Source organism: Polypterus senegalus, chromosome 1 (genome assembly GCF_016835505.1).
Source record: "Polypterus senegalus isolate Bchr_013 chromosome 1, ASM1683550v1, whole genome shotgun sequence".
Lineage (NCBI taxonomy): Eukaryota > Metazoa > Chordata > Cladistia > Polypteriformes > Polypteridae > Polypterus > Polypterus senegalus.
The window spans coordinates 326,310,479-326,323,404 of record NC_053154.1 but is presented as its reverse complement, the minus strand read 5'-3'; the positions used below and the strand labels follow the sequence as shown (position 1 = coordinate 326,323,404).

Genomic DNA, 12,926 nt, shown 5'->3' with positions numbered 1-12,926 from the left:
GCCACCTGGTGACACCTCAACACCACAGTGGAATAGATGGAAACAAATGAGTGTAAAAACAATGAGTGGTGATTTTAAAAGGACTCTGACTTCTTATAACAACACAGGCTTTCCCAATCTGTTAATGTCCTGCTGGGCAGCCTACCATACTTTAAAGATTTCATTTTATTTTTAATTATTAGAACATTTTGCAGAGCACGAAGAGCCAACTTCATATGCAAAGAATCTTTCCCAGAAAGAAATGTCTCTTTGTCAAGCTAAGGTTCTTCAACGAGTGAACAAAGGCACAGCAGAATCCAGGGGTCCCGCGTTCTGCCCTCCTCGCTGACGTAACGCCGTGTGCGCAGGTGTGCTCAGGTGGGCTCTGACACTGAACTGGATTATCAGGTTTGAAAATATGCTGCGAGTTTTCCACATTTTTTAGATATTTCTGTGGCATTTGGCAGCGGTTCGTGCTGTAAATGGATAGCCTTGAAGTGAACTAAAGTTCATAAAGTGAAGCCGATTTCAGAGCCCAGGGCGCCATATCTCACCTCCAGTGGATGAATCACAACGGAATTAAAATCCCAATACGTTGAAGCAGCCTGAACGCTGAAGCTTCAGGTTTTATTTTAGCTTCATTTAAGTGAAGGGTGTTGTACCGTGTTAGCCATTATGGATGTAGTGAGACGTCAAGCAAAATGACCCCTTTGACTGGCTCACTAAAAAGATTACAATATGCAAAGCTTTCGAGGCAACTCAGGCCCCCCTTCTCCAGGCAAAGATGGAATCATCTGGATTTCTAAAACTGATTTTTTATAAAACCTTCAAATCACTTTTGAATAATTCATTATGAACCATGAAGAAGGGGCCCGATTGTAATCTTTTTAGTGAGCCAGTAAATGGGGTCATTTTGCTTGACTGCTCGTTGCACTCCACATGTGAAATGGATGGCATAAACAAACAGCCTGGCACCGGGTTAACTTGGACTTACCACAGGACCAGGGGGATTGCGCCTCATTCTACTGCACTTTAGCCATCACAGCCCTGGTCAGTTCACGGGCAGATGGTCACAAAGAGAAGGCACCACAGACCCCTGAAAACAAAAATATTGGGGAAAAAAATCGGGACTTTCTTGTATACTCAGATATGGGGATGGATGTTTGGGAAGTACACCGCAAGACAATGATTACATCACGTACATTAAAGAACCATCAACAACAAATCAAATCAAATGAATAATATATTGAACAACTATTATAAAAGTAAAGGTAAATAGATCGGACTCTGCAGCTGCATGAATAAAAGGTAAAATCCCATTTCCACAAAAAACTCAAAAGTTATCTACGTTTTGTACCTAATACTTGTATGCAACATTTGGTTGACCAAACTGAAAGCGCACTCAAGTTATTGTATTTACACACACAGACAGACAGAATTCCAAAAATGGTATTTTCAGACTCAGGTTGGCCTAAAACGGTGAGATTGATCAAAATCTTCAAATGGTTTTTGGTGGATTCCAACACTCCGTAAAAATGAAAGTAAAAATGAGGAAGAGTGGATGAGTACTGCACACTTTAAAATAAAGGGGCCAGAGTGGTTCTTCAAGGCGATGCCATAAGGGAACCATTTTTAGTTCCTCCAATGAGCCATCCACATGAAGGTCCCAGAAAGATCCTTCATTTATTGAGAGCCGTGACCGGCTCTATACAGTAAATAAGCAGGAATAGCGGCGGTTGGGAGCATGCGCAGATACCGCGTCGCCGCACCCAGCGCACGACGAACCCCCTGGATCGGGACCCGAGTGCCACCTGGTGACACCTCAACACCACAGTGGAATAGATGGAAACAAATGAGTGTAAAAACAATGAGTGGTGATTTTAAAAGGACTCTGACTTCTTATAACAACACAGGCTTTCCCAATCTGTTAATGTCCTGCTGGGCAGCCTACCATACTTTAAAGATTTCATTTTATTTTTAATTATTAGAACATTTTGCAGAGCACGAAGAGCCAACTTCATATGCAAAGAATCTTTCCCAGAAAGAAATGTCTCTTTGTCAAGCTAAGGTTCTTCAACGAGTGAACAAAGGCACAGCAGAATCCAGGGGTCCCGCGTTCTGCCCTCCTCGCTGACGTAACGCCGTGTGCGCAGGTGTGCTCAGGTGGGCTCTGACACTGAACTGGATTATCAGGTTTGAAAATATGCTGCGAGTTTTCCACATTTTTTAGATATTTCTGTGGCATTTGGCAGCGGTTCGTGCTGTAAATGGATAGCCTTGAAGTGAACTAAAGTTCATAAAGTGAAGCCGATTTCAGAGCCCAGGGCGCCATATCTCACCTCCAGTGGATGAATCACAACGGAATTAAAATCCCAATACGCTGAAGCAGCCTGAATCACGTCAAAAGTCGTCTTCGTGGGAAGTGCAGGCGCAGGCGCACTGAGGCTGTCACAGGCAGGAAAGCGGATGGGAATGCGAGGCTCGCCGGGTCGTGTAGCTCCGGTGTCCGTCAGGCTCGACCTGCAGGAGTTCGTAAGGAAATGCTAACAATTAAAAGTACACACGGACCGACTGCGAGTGGCCATAAATCGTCTATATGTTTGATATAATATGTGATGGCCTAGGCGGGTTCCCGTCGTTCGTTTACGAGTATTTACTCAAGGTTTGCACGCTTGCTTTGCGAATGCACAATACTCGTTTCATTCATATGAATTGTATCGGGGTGTGTGTGTGTCATTGGGTTGTGTATGAAATCGTGTTAGGCGCACATTTAAAAAGCTCCACAGTTCTCTGTGCACAGTAACCCTTTAAACAAAACCAAGATAGCCAGGCTGGTATGAAGGAATATTTCGGACAAAATGAAATAAATAAATAAATGCGTAAATAAATAAAAGTACTGTGAAATGTGAGCATAAATAAATAAATGTGTCATGAAATGAGAGCCTTAATAAATAAATATGTCATGAAATGAGAGCATAAATAAATAAATGTGTCACGAAATATGTTTTTTGTTGCTTATTTATTTATTTCATTTTGTCCGTAACATTCCTGCAAACCGTCATAAAATACGACTTGAAATAAAACTGTCAGTTTCACTCATCAAAGTTGAGAGGGTGGGCTCTAACACGCCCTCTAGTTACTGATTGGTGAATCGATAGCACAAGAATTAATTAGAAAAATGCTTACTACTGCCGATGAAATGGATTCTGTCGAAGATATTACGTATTTCAGAGAGAGAATTGAAGATTTATCGAAAGAAATTACAATGTTGGCGGCCCTTTTAGAACTGAGTATTTGACCCTTGTTCTACGAGTATAAAGTCAGTTGCATATTCGCAGCTACTTTTTCAAACAACTGTACAGCTTGGTAAAGTTGTTCAGTTCAAAATATTAGTTGGAGTTGCTTTGGGCATTTCATTTCAAAGTACTTAAACTAATACAGCCGTTGCAGCTTACCGTATATCAAACTGGCTCATTCGCCTTGTGATCGTCTTCTCCGATACACCATATACTGTAGATCTGCAATCTGTCGTACTTTTAAACCGCATAACAGAAGGAGTTCTATTGACTCAGGTGGAATGTCAAAGGATGGACGTCCAGAGCAGGGAACCGTGTCACCTGAACTGGAGTGTAGTAGAGTCCTTTCCACCTGTTCTTCGATAATTTCAAAAACAGTTTCATCTATATCGGAGTCTAAAAGGGCCGCCAACATTGTAATTTCTTTCGATAAATCTTCAATTTTCTCTCTGAAATACGTACTATCTTCGGCAGAACCCATTTCATCGGCAGTAGTAAGCATTTTTCTAATTAATTCTTGTGCTATCGATTCACCAATCAGTAACTAGAGGGCGTGTTAGAGCCCACCCTCTCAACTTTGACGAGTGAAAGTGACAGTTTTATTTCAAGTCGTATTTCATGACGGTTTGCAGGAATGTTACAGACAAAATGAAATAAATAAATAAGCAACGAAAAACATATTTCGTGACACATTTATTTATTTATGCTCTCATTTCATGACATATTTATTTATTAAGGCTCTCATTTCATGACACATTTATTTATTTATGCTCACATTTGACAGTACTTTTATTTATTTACGCATTTATTTATTTCATTTTGTCCGAAATATTCCTCCATAGGCTGGTTCACCAAAGGTCCCCCAAAAGACTCATCCACATTACGTTTCCAGAAAGAACCTTTTATTTATTTGGATCTGTAAAAGGCGCCATACAGTAAATAACCACAAATAAATGGTAACAGATTTGTGAAATACCAGTGGCTCCTGATTTTAAAGGACTCTTGCTGCATATGTGATTGATATATTTTATTTAACTTGAGAAAACATTAATTTTTAATTCAGTAGGTTTATGCTGCGTGCTGTGATTAACTTTAAACGAACATGAAAACGGAACTGGGTACTTTTCCATTATCGTGACGCAAATCGGTGGGGCCGCCGCCCCGGTTACTTAATTTTTGGATTTTAAATCACAACCACAAATACTAACCTTAATGTTAATGTGGGTGGATCATAGTTACCTAGAGGTCCCGAATGTGAATGTCCCCTAATCTTAAAAACGAGAATACGGTTTGCGTCACGATAATAGAAAAGTCCCGGGATTTAATAGTTTCACTTCACGAATTCTGTACTGCACCTTACATGCTGCTGACCGGTTGTTTGTTTCTGTATTCTAAGAGCTCGGCAGGGACATCTGCTCCATGGACTGTTTGCGTTTGGCAACAAGGAGTAGCAGAAGTCCTTCACGGGCCCGCCGTCCAGGGACTCATTCCTGATAAAGCTGAAGAGCTTCAGAAAGCGACATAAGTCAGGATTTCTGTTATTTTTGTTCCCTTTTCTACACATCGACCCCTTGAGTATGACACGTAACAGGCTATACTCTTAATCTGGCAGTGTCCTGATGTGATAGCCTACCATACATTAAAGATTTCAGGGGGTTTTCTTCTGTATGTTAGGAGGACCAACTTCACATGCAAAGACCCCTTCCCAGAATAAAATGGTGCTGGTCAAGCAATAGTTCTAGAAGGAACCACACAACCCAGTAAAGAACACTAAAGTACCATTAAAGAGCCGTTATTTTTAAGAGTGTGCCAGTTATATAATAATTACTCAGTTTTGTGTGCTTTGTAAAAGGCCCACTGAGCTCATAATGGGGACCAATCCCAGACAGGACGCCAGTTCAGGACAAACCTTTTTGGCCGACATTGTGGTTGTACTGGGCAATGATTTGGACCCTGAGGTTTTGGGTCCAAATGCCACTACCAAATTGGACTGGACTGCCAATACTGATGCTCTATGTAAGAAAGGTCAGAGCAGATTATACTTTCTGAGAAGGTTGGCGTCCTTCAACATCTGCAATAAGATGCTGCAGATGTTCTACCAGACGGTTGTGGCGAGTGCCCTCTTCTACGCGGTGGTGTGCTGGGGAGGCAGCATAAAGAAGAGGGACGCCTCACGCCTGGACAAACTTGTTAAGAAGGCAGGCTCCATTGTAGGATTAAAGTTGGACAGTTTAACATCTGTGGCAGAGCGACGGGCATTAAGCAAACTCCTGTCAATCATGAAGAATCCACTGCATCCACTGAACAGGATCATCTCCAGACAGAGGAGCAGCTTCAGCGACAGACTGAGGAGATCATTCCTCCCCCACACTATGTGACTCTTCAATTCCACCCAGGGGGGTAAATGCTAACATTAATTTTATTTTAATTTTTTTCATTTTTATTACTATTTAATATTGTTTCTTTGTATCAGTATACTGCTGCTGGATTATGTGAATTTCCCCTTGGGATTAATAAAGTATCTATCTATCTATTGACAATGGTGTGACCCCTGAGCAAGTCACTTCACCTGCCTGGAAAACAAAACAAATATAACCAAAAGTATCTCAGTTGCTGTTCGTCTCCTTGGATGAAGGCGTCAGCCAAGCAATAAGTGATAACGACTGCGAGGGCCAGCAAACCTCCCAATGAAGCCCCCTTCCCATCCTCCAAGGTGAGCTCCGCCGCTGTTCCCTCCTCCATTTTTTATATTTTGCCATAAGGTTTGAACTGAACTCTTAAAAAAAAGAAAAAAAGAAATGACTGGTTCAGCAGTTGCACTTTTTTGGGGTTGCGGGGTTCCTCATCGACCCCTCGATTGACAAGCAGCCATGTCATTGTGAAAAAAAGATCTTTGCACATAAAGCTGGGCTTTAACTAACATGTGGACAAAACTATTTTTTTTTTATGTATCGGCTACCTATGTAGTATACTATACCTATATAGGACACTAACAGATCAAGAAAATTTGAGCTTAGCCCGTGTGATTGTATGCAGCAAACACCTTTTAAAATTAGGGTTACACTTTAGTTAGGTAATGCATCAGTCACTCATTTACTGTCACGTAACAAGACCTTAACAAGCACTTCTCTGGGTCTTCACGACACTTATAAAGCAGCAGTGAAGTGAGTGACCAGCTAACAGCACGTCACTCTGGAGTGGTCTGAGGTCGCTCCACTGAGACACAGCTCTCTTGATGTCACATATTTAGTATAAGACCGGAGAATCCTCAAGACATTTTACCATCGCGCGTCACTACGCCACACGGCACAGACATGAATAACCGACCTCCTGATGTTTTATTAGAAGACCCAACGGAGTGTTTGTGAAGGTCTTGATACGTAAAGGAGTACGAGATGCAGTTTTGCAGTACCTAAATTAAAGTGTTGCAGCCCAATTAGATGGCACAAATCTACAGTATTCATGGCCATTTAAAGCTCCTGTGGGGCGCGACGTAACAAAAAGGGGGGCGTGAAGATGTGAAAAAAAGAGAAATAAGAATCAAAAATATGAAAAATACATCTATTAAAACCAAAACAAATGAACTTAAACTACATTCTGATAATAGAACAATAAATATAGAGTTTGATAAATATCGATAAAAGTTAAGTAGGTATAATAAAATATTTATCTATGATATATCATTAATTAAAATGTAACAATTTGGTATTAATGGGCTCCTTTCAAAAAAACGTTAGGGGGACGCGATTAAAACTGTCATGAAAACTCGGGTCGCAAATACTTAAAAGGTTGAGAAACTGTGGAGGAGTTTTTTTAATCAAAATTCCGCGCAAATCGTTGTGAAAAACCCCATGGCATCACTCCGATGAACCACTTTAATAATAGTAATTCAATTTTATTCATACAGCGCCTTTCCCACTTTGGCACCTTTGAGTTTAAGATGGTGGATTCACTCGTTCCGACACTAGAATGGATCGATGGATGGACGGATGACTAAAGTTCACTATTTTATTATTATTATTCTGTATTTCCATAAACAAGTTTTAAGCATTGCCTTGAGGGGTAAAGTATGCGGGCGGCACGGTGGCGCAGTGGTAGCGCTGCTGCCTCGCAGTTAGGAGACCCGGGTTCGCTTCCCGGGTCCTCCATGCGTGGAGTTTGCATGTTCTCCCCGTGTCTGCGTGGGTTTCCTCCCACGATCCAAACACATGCAGGATAGGTGGATTGGCGATTCTAAATTGGCCCTAGTGGGTGTTTGTGTGTGTCCTGCGGTGGGTTGGCACCCTGCCCAGGATTGGTTCCTGCCTTGTGCCCTGTGTTGGCTGGGATTGGCTCCAGCAGACCCCCGTGACCCTGTATTCGGATTCAGCGGGTTAGAAAATGGATGGATGGTAAAGTATGCATCTCAAGTCCGTAGACGTTTTTTGTTGGAAGGAATCCAACATCCGCCATGTACAACTGATGCGTCACGTGACGAGAGCAAACCCGTTACACTGCCGTGTACTTTACGTTGCCCAATGCGCCTCCGCACGCGCACGTACTGTTCCCAATAAACATGCAAACGTCCGTCTCACATCCCGTTCCTGGCCCTGTCCTGGACGGGATGCCTGCCTGTCCATTCACGTTAACCTAACTGCGGGTCTTTGAGCGAACGCTGAGTGAACCTGCAAAAAAAAAAAAACGCATGAAAACCTGCCCGACCAGGAATCAACCGACGAGCAAGATAAGTGAAGCGGGAACTGCGGGCACTGCCACATGCAGCATACCTACAACGCACCTGTCAATCTATCTGACCCGCCAGGACCCTTCGACCGGCGCCAGACGACCGGGACGCGACGCAGCTCTGGCACTAAAAGCATCAGAACCTGAACTGCGTTACTTGAGTTAATCCCAAAACACAGAAATGTAAAAAGCACTGCGGTCTAATGTCATACCTGCGCCGCGCTGCCGCACCCCATGCGCTCGCTCCCGGTCTCACTCTCTCTCTGCTGAGCTCGGGCCAGTGGAGACCTCGCGTCAACCTCTGTTGCTCCCCCCGAGGGGCCTTTCGGTGTGCCTGAGATCAGAAGATCGCAGCGAACACGCGATAGGCTCTCAGGATTTCAGCGTCCGATGAGCGCGTGGACAAACACTACGATAATCCATCACAAAGCTCTTGGCTGGTATTGTGTGTAACGCACATTTTCTAACCAGTATTGACTCAAGATACGCTTTTGAAAACCTTTTAAAATATAGCGCCTTGCGTAATGATCACTACCACTGAATAAATCACAAAGAGCAGATCGCTTATCAATACAGTATATTGAATCTTTCAAGACGCCATTCAAAGTTCCTTAAAGATAAATCAGTTTTATTTTATTGCGTCTTTGACAATGGCCTTTATCTTAAAACGCTCCGATTAGTAACTGCCTGTGTGACTTTGGTTAGCGATTATCATCACGAAGTGTTTCTGAGAGGTTCATATCGTATCATTTGGCGTCACTTGCGCCGTCTATTTCTGTCAATGCTTCAAATCCTGATAAACGGACGGGCCGGGTTTTTTTTTTTTTCAAAACAGTGAAGGTTAAAGATGCAACGGTTTGGCCAAGGAACCTCGAAATGCAGAGCTTGTGGCGACAGGCCTTGCACTAAAAATTAAGGCTCCTTAATGGCATTTCACTTTGCCATTGCTTGGCACAGAAGCGTTTCATCCTGGAAAGGTCCCGTGGCCTATAAAGTCGGTTCTCTGTGCTTTGTAAAGGCTGGCGAGGCAGTGACGCCGTCAGCGTCAGATTTACAAATCCAGTGCTGTGGTACCGCTGGCCACGACCGTAACTCGCTCCAAAACTCTGGACGCGACCCGAACGGAATTTCCCCATAAGATTGTATGTAAATACAATTAATTCATTCCAAACCGTACGAACTGTATGTAAATATATATTTTATAAGCACAAATATAGTTAATTATACCATAGAATGCGCAACTAATAGTAAACTAAATGTAACAACATTGAATAACTGAGAAAACTAACATTGTAAGAGTTTGCAGTAGACGCTTAGGAACTGTAAACACTTTTTTATGAGTTTTAAGCACAGGGAAAAAAAATTAAATGCCACTTCTCTTGAGAAATTTTTCAAACCATCTTCTGCTAACTTTAAACTCCTCACCTTCACCACTCGAAGAAGCCTTTTTTTTCAGCAAATCGCCATGAATCTTCCCGGCTTTCTCACATATGATCGCCTCGCTTACGCTGACCCCTGCAAGGTGCTTCTCGTTCAGCCACACTAGAAACAGTTTTTCAGCCTCTTCCAGCACTTGAGGCCTCTGCTTGGTTAACATTGGGACACCTTTTGCAAGATCAGCTGCGTTGTTAGGCCCTGTAAACGCAGACAAAAGAAAATGGAAAACGGAGAATGGGAGATCATTGGCGGTTACGAACGCGCGCAGGGAAACTGGCCGCCAGTCCACCAGAGCGTGTGGTCGTCAACAGATGCAACATTTTGGCAAACTTTTTGATGGTAACCCAATTTGCACGTGTTCGGAAACGTTCGTGACCAGAGGTTGGGTATATGAACCCAAAAGAGAGGCTTATTGACTATTCAGTTGGCAGCCTGCACATTGACTACTGGTTATGTTTCATATCTCATCAGCATTCTGTACACGCACACAGATAGGAAAGGCGCATATCTGGCTAATCTACATTTCTTGCGGCGACAGCGCATTTCCTCGTCACCCTCCATGTGTTCTAAATTTGCCGTTGCAATTCCACAATTCTACTCATTCAATACAAATGAAAGAACAGAGTGGTGTACAAAAAACGGATTTCAATTTTGACCATAATTGAAATATTTAGTTGTTTTTAAAAGTTTTTAATTTGGAAGTTTTAATCAATTTTAATACAGACTGTTCAACAAAAACAAAAGAATATTTTATTTAAGGTGAAAATGTAGTTTTTAAATATTGGATTTTTTTTTTCTTAGTCTGATCCCAATTTTAATAAAACTGAAAACCATTTATTGTCTTACCTTAATTTCTAAAGGAAGTCCATGCACCTCCTTCTCCGCAAAAATCTCCTTCACTTTCTTGTAAAAGTCCTCCTTATTTTCCTTTAGTTTTAAAAATCTTAATCTTCCATTTTGGCAGTCAGTCTGAACAAAAAACAAAGATCAACGGACCGCAGCAGTGCACTTGACTTTCTGATCGCTAACTTATTGGCGCCTCTGCGTAGATGAACAGCAGCAACTGTTGGGCTCACATGCGCCCCCTTCAGGGTGGCACGGTACTGTCTGCCTCACCTTGTGCCCTCTCACTGCGGTTTTATGTCCATCAGCAAGACTAAATATGTCACACACGTTCATTAAAGATATTAGTCGCTGCCACACCTCACATTTCTCCCTGGTATTTGAACAGGAAATGCACGCATTCAGTGATTTTGAATATAAAAATGATCAAAATTATCGGAATCATATACCATTGGACACATTTATTTTATTTATTAGTTTTTTTTTTTTACTTTTCATGATGACAGGTGAGACTCTGCCATTTGTGCTGAACAAATGTGCACTGACTGTCAGCATGTTTCATCTTTGCCTTAATGGGCCAATTTGTGATGAAATTTAGGTAAATTTTAAGGTTTTTTTTACTCTAAATGTCTACAGCACACAACATGTCCCACTCCAAGACAATGTGCTTACAATTAATGTCTTCGATGCGGTATTCAAAAATCTCAAATACTGTTCTTTGTTATTTTCTATTGATCTCTGATTCCATTTCAGGCACATTCAATTTATAGACAGAACTTTGCCACCTGCAGGCCTGAAAAGACATCAAAAAACAGAAAATCGATTCTACTGTGTTCTGACAGGCGTGATCATGAAAATCTTGGGGGCTTTGGATGAACAGGACTCTTAGGCTTGAATCAGTGTGCACATCCCACCTAGCTGTATTGAGGGAAACAAAGAAAATATGTCTATTTTCTAAACTCGCTTATCCAGAGCAGGATCGCAGAAAACCTGGAGCCTAGCCCAGCAGCTTTGGATGTAAGGCAGGAACAATCGCTGGACAGGGTGCCTGCCCATTACAACAATACTATATATAGGCAATATATACAGTGGGATGCAAAAGTTTGGGCAACCTTGTTAATAGTCATTATTTTTCTGTATAAATCGTTGGTTCTTATGATATAAAATGTCAGTTAAATATATCATATAGGAGACACACACAGTGATATTTGAGAAGTGAAATGAAGTTTATTGGATTTACAGAAAGTGTGCAATAATTGTTCAAACAAAATCAGGCAGGTGCATAAATTTGGGCACCACAAAAAAGAAATGAAATCAATATTTAGTAGATCTGCCTTTTGCAGAAATGACAGCCTCTAAACGCTTCCTGTAGGTTCCAATGAGAGTCTGGATTGTGGTTGAAGGTATTTTGGACCATTCCTCTTTACAAAACATCTCTAGTTCATTCAGGTTTGATGGCTTCCGAGCATGGACAGCTCTCTTTAACTCACACCACAGATTTTCAATTCTATTCAGGTCTGGGGACTGAGATGGCCATTCCAGAACGTTGTACTTGTTCCTCTGCATGAATGCCTTAGTGGATTTTGAGCAGTGTTTCGGGTCGTTGTCTTGTTGAAAGATCCAGCCCGCGCAGCTTCAGCTTTGTCACTGATTCCTGGACATTGGTCTCCAGAATCTGCTGATACTGAGTGGAATCCATGCGTCCCTCAACTTTGACAAGATTCCCAGTCCCTGCACTGGCCACACAGCCCCACAGCATGATGGAACCACCACCATATTTTACTGTAGGTAGCAGGTGTTTTTCTTGGAATGCTGTGTTCTTTTTCCTCCATGCATAACGCCCCTTGTTATGCCCAAATAACTCAATTTTAGTTTCATCAGTCCACAGCACCTTATTCCAAAATGAAGCTGGCTTGTCCAAATGTGCTTGAGCAGACCTCAAGCGGCTCTGTTTGTGCTTCCTCTGCATCACTCTCTTATAAAGCATCTCCTTGTGTAAAGTGTGCGAATGGTTGAACGATGCACAGTGACTCCATCTGCTGCAAGATGATGTTGTAGGTCTTTGGTGCTGGTCTGTGGGTTGACTCTGACTGTTCTCACCATTCGTCGCTTCTGTCTATCTGAAATCTTTCTTGGTCTGCCACTTCGAGCCTTAACTTGAACTGAGCCTGTGGTCTTCCATTTCCTCAATATGTTCCTAACTGTGGAAACAGACAGCTTAAATCTCTGGGACAGCTTTCTGTATCCTTCCCTAAACCATGATGGTGAACAATCTTTGTCTTCAGGTCATTTGAGAGTTGTTTTGTGACCCCCATGTTGCTACTCTTCAGAGAAAATTAAAGGAGGAGGGAAACTTACAATTGACCCCTTAAATACTCTCATTTCTCATCATAGGATTCACCTGTGTATGTAGGTCCGGGGTCACTGAGCTTACCAAGCCAATTTGAGTTCCAATAATTAGTTCTAAAAGTTTTGGAATCAATAAAATGACAACGGTGCCCAAATTTATGCACCTGCCTGATTTTGTTTGAACAATTATTGCACACTTTCTGTAAATCCAATAAACTTCATTTCACTTCTCAAATATCACTGTGTGTGTCTCCTATATGATATATTTAACTGACATTTTTTATCGTAACAACCAACGAT

General features: G+C 41.9%; 1 protein-coding gene across 1 annotated transcript in view; it reads right to left on the bottom strand.

Annotated features, from left to right (window-relative positions):
- Nucleotides 1-9,479, bottom strand: part of si:ch211-250c4.5 (myosin-10) — a 52,524-nt gene extending 43,045 nt beyond the window's left edge. Inside the window, exon 1 of the mRNA XM_039737556.1 lies at nucleotides 9,423-9,479. The gene's annotated coding sequence lies outside the window, so the exon portion shown is untranslated. The remainder of the gene's footprint in view (nucleotides 1-9,422) is intronic.
- Nucleotides 9,480-12,926: the final 3,447 nt, after the last annotated feature.